The sequence below is a fragment of the Lygodium microphyllum genome, chromosome 2, assembly GCF_053477565.2.
Source record: "Lygodium microphyllum isolate KBCC chromosome 2, Lygodium_microphyllum_v1.1.10, whole genome shotgun sequence".
NCBI classification, from domain to species: domain Eukaryota; kingdom Viridiplantae; phylum Streptophyta; class Polypodiopsida; order Schizaeales; family Lygodiaceae; genus Lygodium; species Lygodium microphyllum.
In genome coordinates, this window is record NC_141136.1 from 89,921,543 (window position 1) to 89,937,176 (window position 15,634).

Genomic DNA, 15,634 nt, shown 5'->3' on the forward strand with positions numbered 1-15,634 from the left:
ATGATATGATTGCAGTGACATTGAATGGACTTGGCAAAGAGTATAAAGAATTTGATACGTCTATTTTTGTGAGAGATGAATCCCCTGATTGGGATGAGCTAATTGCTTTGCTATTGCATGAGGAAGTTAAGCTTGGGCTGAATACAGGTTTTAGTATGTCTCAAAGCAGAGACACTATTTTTTACTCTAGCCAGCGTGGCAGAGGCAGTAGAGGCTATGGCTCTTTTCGAGGTCGAGGAGACACTCGAAACACTTATGGAAAACATCGGTAGAATGCCTAGCATGGCACAAATACATAAGATCAGCGTGGATCTGGTGGCTTTAGAGGCAGGGGGAGATCACCTCATGGTAGAGGTGGTGGATCGGGTTCATGGCAGTCAAATGATCAGTCAAACATAGATAAGGACTGTCATTACTGTGGCAGACATGGACACATTGCAAAGGATTGTTACAAGAAGCAGGGAGATATGAAGGCAAAGGACAAACAACATGGGCACTATGCATCTTCTAGCAGTACTCATGATGAGCAGGTTGACAGATTGTTTGCCATGCAACATGTGTCTAACAATGCATCTAGGCAGAATATAGATGAGAAATGGTACATTGATTCAGGGGCTTCAAATCATATGACACTCCATGGAGAATGGTTTGATGAGATGGTTGCAGGTTCTCATGGACATGTTTGTACTGGGGATGACACCCATCATACTATTCAACATAAAGGAGTTATACCTTTGTTGATGCCTGATGGCAAGAAAAAGAGCATGCATGATGTACTACATGTACCTACAATAACCAAGAATCTTTTGTCAATTGGATAGATGGCAGAATAGAATCTGCAGGTGAGATTTAATAGAGATGGATGCTTTGTTGAAGAATATGGTAATGGATGGAAATTGATTTCTAGAGGCTGAAGAGATAACAGAATGTTTACTCTTGATGCGTCAATTCTAGAATTAAAGCGCCATGTTTGCACATGATGATGGTGCTATACAGGATGTTGAGATATGGCATAAGCGGATTGGCCATGTGAATGTACAAAAGCTAAAATCTATGCAACAGAAGGAGATTGTTCTTGGACTGCCTATGTTCAAGTATCATGACTTTGGACATGTATGTGATGCATGTCAATTTGGAAAGCAAGCACGTTTTCCATTTATGAGACATGCACGGAATAGCTCACGACCCTTGCAGTTGGTACATTTAGATGTATGGGGTCCGTCTCATAATGCTTCGTTTGGTGGTGCTCGTTACTATGTATCCTTCATTCATGATTTCAACACAGGTATACTTGGCTTTACATACTAAAACATAAGGATGATGTGTTTGATGCATTCAAGGATTTCAAGAAGCATGCTGAAAATGAGTTGAGCTGTAAAATTTCATGTCTTAGATTAGATGGAGGTGGAGAATATGTCTCTAATTACTTTGATAGGTACCTTGCTAAACATGGGATCAGAAGACAATTAACTTGCAACTATACATCGTAGCAAAATGGTGTAACAGAAAGGAAAAATAGGGTACTAATGGAATCGGCAAGAGCTATGTTGAATGAGAAGATTTTGCCAAATGGTTATTGGGCTGAAGCAGTAGTGACTGCTGTCTATGTGTTGAATAGAACTTCTAGTAGGGATTCATGATGTAACTCTATATGAGAGGTTGTATGGTCATAAGCCTGACATTTCACACTTGAAGGTATTTGGTAGCATTGCATATGTGCACGTTCCTGATGAAAAGAAGAAGAAATTGGATCCTAAAGCTGTTAAGAGTGTGTTCCTTGGTTATGCACAAGATCGGAAAGTTTACAAGTGTTATGTACCATCTACACATGAGACATTGATTAACATAGATGTTGTTTTTTGATGACTTGGCATCCTGGTATGGCAATTCTGTTGCAATGGCTACTGATGGATCGACTATTGATGGATCAGCCAACACTAGTAATGCTAAAAACACAGCTACAATGAGTACATCTATGAGTGGTCCTACAGGTGATGGGTCACCTACAGTAAGTCCTTGGTCAGGACGCTTGCGGAGTCGTACTTCTATGTCCATTGACATGGATATGTCAGTGAGGGGGAGATTGGATAAGGGAAAAGAAAAGATGCTTGAGGATGTGACAAGTCCACTTATAGCAGGTTATGAGTCATCTAACAGTGATAGTTTGGATAGTGAGTTGGTCATTCCGTCTATTATGACATCTGGAGCAAGGCAGATTCGTTAGTACCACCTCATGAGAGTCAAGCTCAGAGTGAGCCACATTTACAAAGATCTGAGAGAGTTAGAAAACCAGTTGACAGGTTTACATACACTGGTTATTCAGCCCACCATTATGCATATATGGCTAGTATGACAAGTTACAAAGAACCTTCAAAGTCTGGTGATGCGGTTACAGATGATAACTGGTGTGCTGCCATGGATGAGGAGTATGCAGCCCTCATTAAAAATGAGACATGGGAATTGGTTGAGTTTCCTGAAGGCAAAGTCCCCATTGGTTGCAAATGGGTGTACAAGGTTAAGTGAAAGTCAGATGGTTCGTTAGAATGCTATAAGGCCAGGTTGGTTGCAAAAGGATATGCATAGCAGTATGGCCTTCACTATGAGGAGACCTTCAGTCCAGTGGCTAAAGTGGCAATAGTCAGAACTATCATTGCTTTGGCAGCATGCAAAGGCTAGAAATTATGGCAAATGGACGTCAAGAATGCTTTCTTGAATGATGATTTGGTTGAGGAAGTATATATGGAGCAACTTGAAGGCTATGTTCACTCGGACTTTCCTACACATGTATGTAAGCTGAAAAAGGCTTTATATGGACTGAAACAGGCACCTAGAGCATGGACTGCTAGAATCAATAGTTATTTACAGCAACATGGATTTAGATTGGGTGATGCAGATCACAGTTTGTTCACAAAGAAGACATATCATGGATATGCATTTCTAGTGGTCTATGTAGATGATCTTATCATCACTGGAGATGATAAAGAGGGCATTGCTAAAATTAAATCATGTTTACAGGCTAAATTTAGAGTCAAAGACCTTGGTGAGCCTATTTTCAGCAAACAAATTCATTGCTTGTTGCTTAATCTCATTCAATTTATGATCTTTATGTTGATGTTTATGATGCTACACAAGGATTGAGCACAAGCCTATTGCAATAAATATACCCTATAGTTGGGTTTTCTTTGTCTATTGGATTTTTGTTGATTCATACCTTCTACTTCTAGAGATTTTCTTTCTCCTTTGCTACAAAATCTTCATACTTGAGTGTCGGTAGCTTTCAACCATAAATGATAAATACCTTGGGAATGACCTTTATGTCATGAGAGTCCTAGAGTTGAAGAACTTAGGGGGACTCATTTCTTAGGCCCCACATATTGTGGGCTTTATCTGAACTTGCTTGAAGTAGTAGTGATGATAGGTACAAAAAGCACCTTGCTAAGCACATTTGCAAGTTGACCAACTTATTTGTCAAGAAAGATTGGTAGGTTAGTAAAGGAAATCTAGGCTAAGTATTTGTGTTGGACAACCTTATCTGGAGAGAACAATGAGCACCAAGGAAAAGTATACACTAGGTTACATGTGTGCCCAATTGTTAAGGAAAGAATTGAGTCCCAATCGAGTCTCAAATCCATTGAGATAAAATAGAAGCCTTTTCTAATGAATTTGGATTGAATGAGAAAGCCTTACCTTGGAATGTGCCATCAAACCAATGGATAAAATCTTGCTCAAAGGAAGGACTACCTAGAAAAAAAAATAAGGTGATGTAATCACAAGGGCCTGAAAAGATAAGAGTAGATGCTAGGTTAAAAAGCTTAATAAAGGTAAACCATTAATGGCCAAAGTTAAATATCAATGGCAAATATGATACTTCAAGGTCAAATTTCACATAGTAAGGAACTGACACTTTATGTAATAATTAGAAAAACAATTTAGAAAATAGAGCGTTAAATTTTTAAAATCATTAGGATAAAACTTCAATACCATTAAATTTTTAAAATGGTTAGGAGGATGAAACTTCAATGGCATCACATTGTAAGGATCTACTTAGGTGTTAAGTGATATATATAAAGAGCTAGACACATTTTGGGCATATGTCAAATAGGAGAATGAATATTAAGGCCCCTTTGTAATTCACTCCATTGGGTTATGTTTGGTAGTATTTAGTTTGCCTAGTAACAAATAGGGATCTTATCCATGAGCTAGACATGTGTTAAAACAAAGAAATTAATCAATGTTTCAATGATTTTTTGTTTGTTTGTTGAGTCAAGAATCATGTGGCCCCATCTTAAACAATATTACTAATCATAGTTCCAAATAAAAAATTCATTGTTAGCAAGGGTTACCTAAGCGATCAACACATAAGAGTCCCCATCGAAAAGTATGATTGAAAGTAAATTCATCTTAACATACTTTGCCAGGAAGGAGCCATCAAATTTAGCCCACACGTAAGAGCATCCACAACTTGAACAAGAAGAAATCACACACACACACACACACACACACACACACACACACACACACACACACACACACACACACACACACACACACACACACACACACACACACACACACACACACACACACACACACACACACACACACACACACACACACACACACACATGCACACGCATGCATGCACGCATGCTGTCAAAGAGTTTTCTGTTCATAATATAAATCATAGAGTTCTTATGTTTGCAGAAGAACTTCATTAGGATTCACATGAAGAATTTGCATACATAATTCAGTCATTGTTACCCAACATCCGACTTAGATATCACTTAATTTCATAAGTTCTTTTGTAACTGTCATGCAATTTTCAGTTGTACCATGTATTTTGACAAAAATTAAGTCTATGGGAACCCACAACTTGATCAACTGGAGGTAATTGACAGTCTGCAGGCTAAGTCACATTGGTTCAAGAAGAAAATTTGCCTGGAAATCAAGAGAAGTGCCAAAAGTCCACTAGGTTTGTATGGGACCTGGAATAGTGGACTTATATGACTTATATAAGTGACCTAAATGGTCAAACTAAAGTGTGGGAGCTGAAGGGAATGCTGCCCGCATTTTTCGGTGCAAAAATCGGGCCTGCATACCTGTGGCAGATGGAGGGTGAGCTGAAGGCTATGGTGCATGCTCCAAAGCATGCAAACTCAAGGCAATCTGAAGCTAAAGAAGGAGATACAAACAAAGAAGGTGAGAGCTCTTCTTGCCCATCCATTTGGTATGACTAAAATGAGTGGTATGATAGTCCATAAAAGGGGGAAACCTGAGAAAAAGTTGCTCTTATGTGCATCTTCTTTCATTCATTTACCATATTCATGGTCCAATGAAGCCTGTCTTGTACCAAGTACTTGAGTGACTTTGGGGCAAGCAAAGGGGAGGATTTTGAAGGTGTATGGGCTGTTTTGGACTGATAAAACCAGTCATAAAGAGGGCAGCCCACTATTCTTGTCCATTTTGATGAGAAAACAAGTGATCTATGTGGTTGTAAGAGAAGGAATTGACCTCTTAACATCAGGGCTTCATTTGTGAATAATTAGAGAAGCTTATTCTTGGGATTATGTGCATTTTTGGAGCTTGTTTATGGGCTAGAAATTACTATTTTAAAACAGGGCTGAAGTAAATTTTATGCTTTGTCAATACATTTCATGAGTTTTTGATCTATGTCTTGGATGTAGAAGAGTCTACCACCAAAATACTTGTATCTTGGAGTTGTTGTCCATTAGTATTCATGAAATAGAAACCATTTGAGCTTGCATTTGAATTATGCATTTGGATTAAATCCGAGATATTCCCTAAATGTATTGGTTTATTATCCGCATATGCATTTGATGTAATCAAGTCAAAGTTTTTCATTCCATTCATGTATGCTAAGTAAAAGAAAAAACTTGAGGTCTTCTTCTTCAACTGAGTCTTCTCTAAAACCCAAGTCTTATCAAACCCCAATCTTTTCACCCTCTCCTAACCTTGAATCCCACACTCCTCTTCTACTCTAAACCCCGGTGGAAGACCTTCAACCCCCAACATGACGACAGTGGTGAACTCGACGTGAAGGTCAGCCGTAGAAGAGAAAGTACAATGGGAGAATCATCAAGTTCGGGAGGAGCCTTGCAGTAGTTGGTTTGTCTGATGCAAGAGAGCCAACAACAACAAGTGCAATTTCAGCAGCAGTTGCAACTACAACAACAGTGGAGACAAGATGAAGAGCGGAATGATGCCGCTGCCATTAAGGCTTTGGAAGCAGTTGGGTAGGAGCTCAAGCAATTTAATGGGCAAAATGTGTCCTCTTTTATCCGCCTCTATACTGACAAGATGGTCTTCTTTGGAGTTCCTCATCATGCTTGGAGCCGATACTTTGCCCGTTTGGCCGTGCATGGCCTCCAGGACTGGATTCATGGTCTTTTTCAAAAAGACGTGGGATGGTTTGCATTCAAGAAGGCTCTTCGAGAAGAATTTTTTCTTGAAGATTCTGGCCTCATGACGAAGAAAGTCTTCACTAAATGGGTTGAAAGGCCGAACAAGGGACTAACCGCCACTGCTTTTCACTGCAAATTTGAAAGCAAATTTGCTCAACTAGATCCTGACGATCAGCAGGGTATGGAAAGCTAGAAGATTGAATTGTTTCTGAAGGCTGCGGATCCTTTTCTTCAAGAGAAGCTAACTGATCGGCTTGAAGATCCTGACTGTGAGATGGGATTGAAGGCTGCTTGGGGTGATGCCACTGAAGTAGTTAATATGATTGCTCGAAGAGAGCGGATGCGCCTAAGGTGGGGGTCTACCTCTGCACCAACTAAATCCATAAAGGAGCCTGTTGCTGTATCTCAACCTCCTGTCTCTATGGCTGAGCAACCAAGAAATCTTGTTGTTCCACCTCCAAAGAAGGATGTTATGGACGAGCTGATCAAGAGCATGCAGGATCTCCATCTTAATCTAACGGAGATTAATTCCAAGGTGGAAAGGCTTGACATGAAAGTGGAAGAAAGAGGACGGACAACTGCCCAAAAGACCCGTACCAGAAGGCTTCCAAAGACGATGTATCTAGTGTGATAGCCTACAACATGATAAGAAGGAGTGCAGTGCATTCCGTGAAGCTGAAGCACAAAAATTAGTCTTTTGAAAGGACGGTAAAATTCATGCAACCGAAACCGGGCTTCCTCTTGAGCCAAATTTCGGCAACGGTGTCATGAAGAAAACACTGGAGGATTTGGCAACAAGAACAGCCTATGCAGCTGTTGATGCAGCTACCTATGGGCTGCAAATTGAGCCAACTAATGAAATTGTTAAAGCATTTAAAGCTGATGCAAAATCTAAAGTGTGGATGCAGGCCTTAGATCGCATGGAGCGAGGGAAGGCAACCAAAGATGATTTAACTACTGCCAATCAATGCATCCAAGGAAGAACTGGATGGACCGAGCCAGTTGATTCATTTTCACCTTTCGCTTGGTTGACTAAAATTAATAATCATGAAGCTATGATAGAAGAAAAGAGAAGAAGAGATGAAAATGTTACTGGTCCCTCCTCTTTGGGGCCAACTAAACGTGTGACAAGAAGTAAATTGGATCAGCAGAAGGCTGCTGAAAATCCACCACCGCCAAAGCTTGATATGGGAAATGCCCCACAAGCAAAGAAGATGGAAGGAAAGAGAAAAGGTAAACATCCTGGCTACAAGCTGCAGTCTGACATAGAGACTGCGACGGATCTCAAGCGGATCCTAGAAGAAAGGATTCTTGGAAGCAGAATTGAATTTACATTGAGTGAAATTCTCGGAATTGCAAAACGAGGATTTCATGATGTAATAATTGATGTAATTAAATGGAAAAGACAATATGTTGGTGAGCAAACTGAAGAATCTGTGCATGTTTTTTTGCAAGCACTTCATGTGTATTTGCAGGATGAAGAGAAGCTAAATACTCAAGGGATTCGATTGGAGGCAATCAAAGAATTGATTGCAGCCATAGAAGCCAAAGATGAAGACATGTATGAAGCAAAAATTGAAGAAGCTATGGCAGAGAATGTTACGGTGGGGTCTTCTCAATCCAAAGAGCAGCCCATGCTAAGAAAGAAGCTTGTCTTCACAACATACAAGAAGAGACTGATGCTCATTTTATTCCTAGTAGTCACTACTCCCGTACCCATTGGGCAAGGGCGACCACCGAAACTGTTGTCAAGATTAGAGAAAGAGAGACTCCATGCATTGTCCTTATAGACCATGGCTCGGAGATCAACGTCATGTCAAGAAGTCTCTACGAGAATGGCGGATGGCCCATAGATGTGGACCCGGGATGGCACATGAAAGCAGCCAATAATTCCTCTGGCGATCTCTATGCGGCATGTCTTTATGTACGGGTTACTATTGGTAATGTAAAATATGAATTTCATTTCTTTGTTCAAGATTCCTGCAGCTATCCTATCATTCTTGGTCAACCTTTTATTTCTGAGTCTCATTTGGAGACAAAGGCCCTTGATGATGGTTCGGATAAGAAGTAAGAATAATGACAAAGCTGTCCAATTTCTGACTGTATGTGTAAATCATCACCGGAATAGAGATCGATTGAGAGATCATCCTGTACCTCCTAATGCCAGAGAATTTAAGGGTTTTCGGGTAGCATTGCTGTAAGTGGAGGCTATGGTGGTGCTTCATGTCATAAAAATTTGCCTCCACATGTAAAGGGGGCTATGCCAAAAGCTGACTTGCAGGTATTTACGGCCAGCAGTGTGGGCTGTTATAAACAGTTTTTAGCCATGAATAGGGCTGAAAGAAAGCATTTATGTCATGTGGAGCGAGAGCTGAAGCAAGTTGATGTTTTGGCTGAAAATGAAGAAATTTTAGGGCTATTTCATGGGCTGATTTATAATGATACATTGGCTGAAATACATGCAGCTGTTCATGCAGAAAATGAAGCTGGAAATTAGTCCATACAGGTATGCACATTGGATATTTATGACATAATTCAATAATTTGCAGATCATGAAGCTTTTGGACAGCGAAACAAGGTTGAGGTAAGAGTAGAGACAAAGTATAAGACAGTTGACAAGAAGGTCAAGCTGGTGGCAACTCCACCACCTCCCGAAAGTGAAGGACTGGCAGAAAGGGCTTCCAAACAGCCAAGCCTTCGTGACCCCAAAGATATTGGTCACCAATTTACAGCTGAAAGTTTACAAGAGCTAAAAATTGGTGAAGACTCTTTTCTCTTGCCAGCTGAAAAGCAAGCCTTCATGCAGATATTAAAGAAACATGGAAAAGATTTTTCATTTTAGCCTCATGAAATTGACTGTATGGATCCAACTGTTGTGGCACCAATGGTGATTTTCATGGTCCCACACGTTCCTTGGAATCTTAAACTGATTCTGGTACCAAGGGCTCATTTGCCTAAGTTACTGGAGCTTTTAAATGAAAAGATAAAGATGCAAATATTGGAGCCATCTTCAGCTCCGTATTCCAACCGATGGTTTACTGTGCCTAAGAAGAATGGATCTTTGTGATTCATTCAAGATTTATAGCCTGTCAATAAAGTCACTATTAGAAATGTTGGTTTGGGGCCAATTGTTGATGAATTTGCTGAGGCTTTTACAGGTAGAGCAATTTATTCCATGGGTGATTTATATTCGGGTTATGACCGATTTCAGCTTGCTTTGGAGAGCCGAGACATTACCACAATGAAGATGCCTCTTGGTTTAGTCCGCATGTGTACTCTACCTCAAGGAGCTATAAATTTCGTAGCTCACATGATGAATGCCATGCATAAAGTATTAAGACATTATATTCCCTAACTAACTCTTCCTTTCCTTGATGATGTACCGATCAAAGGATGTGAAATTCATGAGAAGAATGAAGAACTCAATGAGCTTGGATGCAGCAAGTTTGTTTATGATCATATTAATGATTGTGCTCAAATATTGTCTAAATTGGAATAAGTTCATCTTACTCTTTCAGGTGCTAAATTTGTTTTTGGAGTCGAAGAAGTTCTTGTGGTTGGGCATATGTGTGGTCCATATGGCCGAAAGCCTTCTCCAATCAAGATTGATGCTATCAGCAAAATGCGGGAAATATGCACAAATGTTTCGGAGGTGAGAATATTTCTTGGAGCATGTGTTTTGTATCTTGTTTGGATCCCACACTTTGCTCATGTTGCTGAAAATATTTACCAACTGTTAAGAAAAGGCCAAAGGTTTATATGGGAAAAAGAGCATACACAAGCTATTCGAAAATTGAAGAAATTACTGATTTCTTCCCCCACCTTAAAGAGGGCTAATTACTCTAATTGACAGTCTATCATACTCACAGTAGACACAAGTCCTATTGGGATAGGATGGGTAGTCGGTCAAGACGATCTTGAGGGCAACAGATATGCAATCCGCTTTGGAGCGAAGGTTCTCAATGAACGTCAAAGAAGGTATGCTCAAATTAAAAGAGAACTTTGGGGAGTTGTAACTGCATTGAAATGTGACCGGGAGTACTTCATGGGCGCACATGTAATAGTTGAAACAGATTGTCTTCCGCTCTTGGGCATGATTACCAAATGCTCCACTCTTGACATAGCTATGCTAAGATGGATAGCCTATATTAAATCCTTAAATCCTGATTTGAAACATATTGCAGGAAGAGATAATCTAGTTGCTGACATGCTTTCACGTGCCAGATATAAGGATGAAGGAGAGATGATGGATGAGGAAGAAACAACGTCTATATTTGCTAAAAATGATGATGTAATTGCAGGTCCAGATCTGAAAACAGCAAGTATAGCTGTACCTAATGATGGTTCAGCCGTAAAAAATGCAGGTACATCATTAATTACAGCAAGTACAACAGGTTCAACTGCTGTAACAAAATTTACAGCAGCAAAGAAAGAAGAAACAACCATGGAAGGATGGTGGGCAACTGAAAAACGGCATGCTCAATGTTTTGTTTTGGTATGTTCGCACTTTAAAGAAGAATATTATGCAGGTGATTGGCTAAAAATTGGCCAATTTTTGGGCACTATGACAAAGAAGGAAGATTGGACTAATGAAGAGTTCAAGAGAATCAGGAGAAAAGCTTATGGCTTCTTTCTCAAAGATGGCTACGTTTGGAGGCATGCGAAAAAGAAAGGAAGAGCACCTGTTCATGTCTTAGGAGATAAGAAGAGTCAAAAACAGATCATGCAAGAATTTCATGAAAGCCTATTGGCTGGCCATAGAGGCATATGGGGCACTTTTGCCAAAATAAAAAAGAAAATTTGGGGGCAAAACATGTATAAAGACATTGAGCATTTTGTCGAGACTTATCATGTTTGTCAAATGTACTCTACGGTTAAGCATAGAGATGGGCTTCAGCCTACCTTTCCTTTATCTATTCATTACAAATGGGTTGTTGATTTAGTAACCATGCCTACAGGAATTTGGAACATGAGATATCTAGTGCTTGCTAGAGAAGATCTCACAAATCAGGTGGAAGGAAAAGCCTTGACAACAAAGTCCACTCAAGCCGTTTGTAGATTTTTACTTGAAGAAGTATTTTGCAGGTATGGCTGTGTTGCCAAAGTAACTGCTAATAGAGGAGAATTGGATGCCGAAGAGGCTCACCATTTCTTTGCTCAATTGGGAATCAAGATATCTCTTAGATCAGCCTACAATCCTGAAGGCAATGGTAAGAGTGAAAGAGGACATCAACAAATTCTCAAAGCATTGGCAAAATCTTGCAGAGGAAAGATGAGAGAATGGCCTAGAATGCTTCCATTCGCGTTATGGGCTGATATAACTATCCATAGTGCAGTAACATGTTATATGCCGGCTGAACTAATATATGGGCAGCCACCTATTATGCCTATTGAGGGGTCTATTATCACATGGAGTATCTTACCTTGGGATGAAGGCATAAATAGAGAAGAGCTGCTGATTTTGCGCATAAGGCAGCTTGAAAGAAGGCCAGAAGATGTCAAGACAGCCATTGAAAGGCTGAAGGCAGCAAGATTGAAGAATAAGAAAAGATTTGACAAGCATCATCGACTCCGTCCAAGAGCTATTCAAGAGAATGATTGGGTACTTGTCTATGATAGCAGCCTGGACAATAAATATAGTGCTCATAGGAAGTTGGCCAAACGATGGTTTGGACCATATGTGGTAAAAGTAGTAGATGATAATGCTACTTATACTTTGGCTGAAATGGATGGGACCATGGTCAAGGTACCAATAGCCGGTAAACGTATCAAGCTCTTCAAACGAAGAGTGTCTTCTACTTATGAGCTTGATAACTTGGATGTGAGCCATCTACTTGAAGACAAGAAAGATGAAGAAGACTTAGAGGATGAAGATGAAGATATGTCAGAAGAAGAGCCTCCTTAACCCGCAATTTTGTGAAATGGCACATGCCGGAGGATGTGCAGGTTAGGAGGGGGTGAATGTCAAAGAGTTTTCTGTTCATGATATAAATCATAGAGTTCTTATGTTTGCAGCAGAACTTCATTAGGATTCACATGAAGAATTTTCATACATAATTCAATCATTGTTACCCAACATCCGACTTAGATATCACTTAATTTCATAAGTTCTTTTGTAACTGTCATGCAATTTTCAGTTGTACCATGTATATTGACAAAAATTAAGTCTATGGGAACCCACAACTTGATCAACTGGAGGTAATTGACAGTCTGCAGGCTAAGTCACATTGGTTCAAGAAGAAAATTTGCCTAGAAATCAAGAGAAGTGCCAAAAGTCCACAAGGTTTGTATGGGACCTGGAATAGTGGACTTATATGACTTATAAGTGACCTAAATGGTCAAACTAAAGTGTGGGAGCTGAAGGGAATGCAGCCCGCATTTTTCAGTGCAAAAATCGGGCCTGCATACCTGTGGCAGATGGAGGGTGAGCTGAAGGCTATGGTGCATATTGCTCCAAAGCATGCAAACTCAAGGCAAACTGAAGCTAAAGAAGGAGATACAAACAAAGAAGGTGAGAGCTCTTCTTGCCCATCCATTTGGTATGACGAAAATGAGTGATATGATAGTCCATAAAAGGGGGAAACCTGAGAAAAAGTATTCAGCCTGCTCTTATGTACGTCTTCTTTCATTCATTTACCATATTCATGGTCCAATGAAGCCCGTCTTGTACCCAAGTACTTGAGTGACTTTGGAGCAAGCAAAGGGGAGGATTTTGAAGGTGTATGGGCTGTTTTGGACTGAAAAAACCAGTCATAAACAGGGCAGCCCACTGTTCTCGTCCATTTTGATGAGAAAACAAGTGATCTATGTGGTTGTAAGAGAAGGAATTGACCTCTTAACATCAGGGCTTCATTTGTGAATAATTAGAGAAGCTTATTCTTGGGATTATGTGCATTTTTGGAGCTTGTTTATGGGCTAGAAATTACTATTTTAAAACAGGGCTGAAGTAAATTTTATGCTTTGTCAATACATTTCATGAGTTTTTGATCTATGTCTTGGATGTAGAAGAGTCTACCACCAAAATACTTGTATCTTGGAGTTGTTGTCCATTAGTATTCATGAAATAGAAACCGTTTGAGCTTGCATTTGAAGTATGCATTTGGATTAAATCTAAGATATTCCCTAAATGTATTGGTTTATCATCCGCATATGCATTTGATGTAATCAAGTCAAAGTCTTTCATTCCATTCATATATGCTAAGTAAAAGAAAAAACTTGAGGTCTTCTTCTTCAACTGAGTCTTCTCTAAAATCCAAGTCTTATCAAACCCCAATCTTTTCACCCTCTCCTAACCTTGAATCCCACACTTCTCTTCTGCTCTAAACCCCGGTGGAAGACCTTCAACCCTGAACACGACGACAACGCATGCACACACGTTACAACTAAGAACTTTGTTCAAGCATGCCATAATAGGATTAGGAGGAAGGCATGTTACCTACATCCATACAACAACATCTAGTGAGAACTATAGCTATTGCTATGCATTACATGTATCTACAACCTACCAAGGTTGTCATCCATGTTGACTCATATTATGAATTACATTAGTGGAGTCCATGGACTAAAATAGTTCATACTACAAGTACTATTAGCATAATAGATAGGTTGTAGAGCTTAGTGAGCTTGAGGATAAAAAGGGGGTTTGAGTATGACTTTCTTTGTTGGGGTGTGTCTGACTGTTGTTTGATTTATAAAGAGAGATGTGTAAGGGATTATTGTAGATGTATCTCCTTCCCTAATAGGAACTATGTGAGCATTTTACCATGGGATTCTTCGGTATGCATAATCTTGGGCCATGATATGTGGGACGAGACATAGATTGAGGATGTGTGGATAATGCATTATTGAATGTAGATAATCAAGAACGCCAGTCATAGATTCATGTAGTTAGGCACTTAAAAACTAAGCAGGAAATATATGGTCCTTACATTAAGCACTTGAATAGATTAACATGCTTACAAATGCTATATGCTATGTGAATCAAGCATACAAGCATTCAAAAAGGAATGATAATAAGAAGTTAGTAGAGTACCGTATGATGTGGAATGAGTGGTGTAGAAGAGCCATGCCTAGCCATGCATGGTCATGATTAAATCATGACAGCATGGAATGATATCTACATAGCTCAATGACTTACCTATGACCATGCAACGAATCAAAAGGCATAGGCATAGATCAAGGCCATATTCCAAGTTTTACTTTCAATTAGCCTCAAAGTCTATTAATAGAGAGGCCTTAACTATGGATTTTATGTTCAATCCATGGGTAACAATCGCCAAGCAACCACCATGTGGTTGTGAGATTGTAGGCATGGAATAGAGAGGCCTTAATTTTAAAGATTCATGCCTAATCCAAGAGTAACAATAGCCAAGTGGTTGGCATGTGATCATGATGGTTTGTAGGCTTGATAATTTGTTAACAAAGAGGCACATTCTAGAAGGGGGTCTAAAGCTAGGACCATGAACGGGGGTGATGGGATCATTCAACAGTAAAGAAAAACAAACCTTGATAGTTGAGAAGCCAATGTGATTGACAAAGTGCATTATCATATCATGATTCCCAATGAATGATCAACCTTAATGAGTTTGAGGAGAGCGATCTATTGGAATCAATAGAGACCTGGACCACTATACCTTAATATTATGATGGATGTATCATAGGTGGTATGTGTATGTCCATGCCTGTGTTAGCAGTGAGCTTGTCATTGAAAATAAATAGATTAACGAGTTTCAAACAAAATGGTAAGTAAGTAAAATTGTTTGAATTGTCTTGGTTACTCTTTTTAAAGAAAGTAGTTCAGAGAATACAATATGGTATGAACAACATCATATAGGTAGGCATGAACCATCCTCCATTAACAGAAATACATAGACCTTTTCTTGTGAGTTGAAGATCATTTCATACACAATTTTGTAGTGAATTGGAAGTTACTTTTTACAAAATAAAAGTACCACATAAATGGTTAAGAGCTAATTTTGTTATCTAAACATTGAATTAATAAGAAATAAAAGGTATTAATGTGTGCCAGGTGGTAGGGGGCCATCTTAGTTGTTATCTCCTTTACACCATGTGAATGGCACCTGATTCAAAGCAAGAGAAGCCACAATTTTGCGTGATTGTGATGTGATGTGTATATATTTGTGTATATGCATACAAATATGTGATGCATGAGTACACATGTGTGTGTGTGTGTGTGTGTGTGTACTATTCAA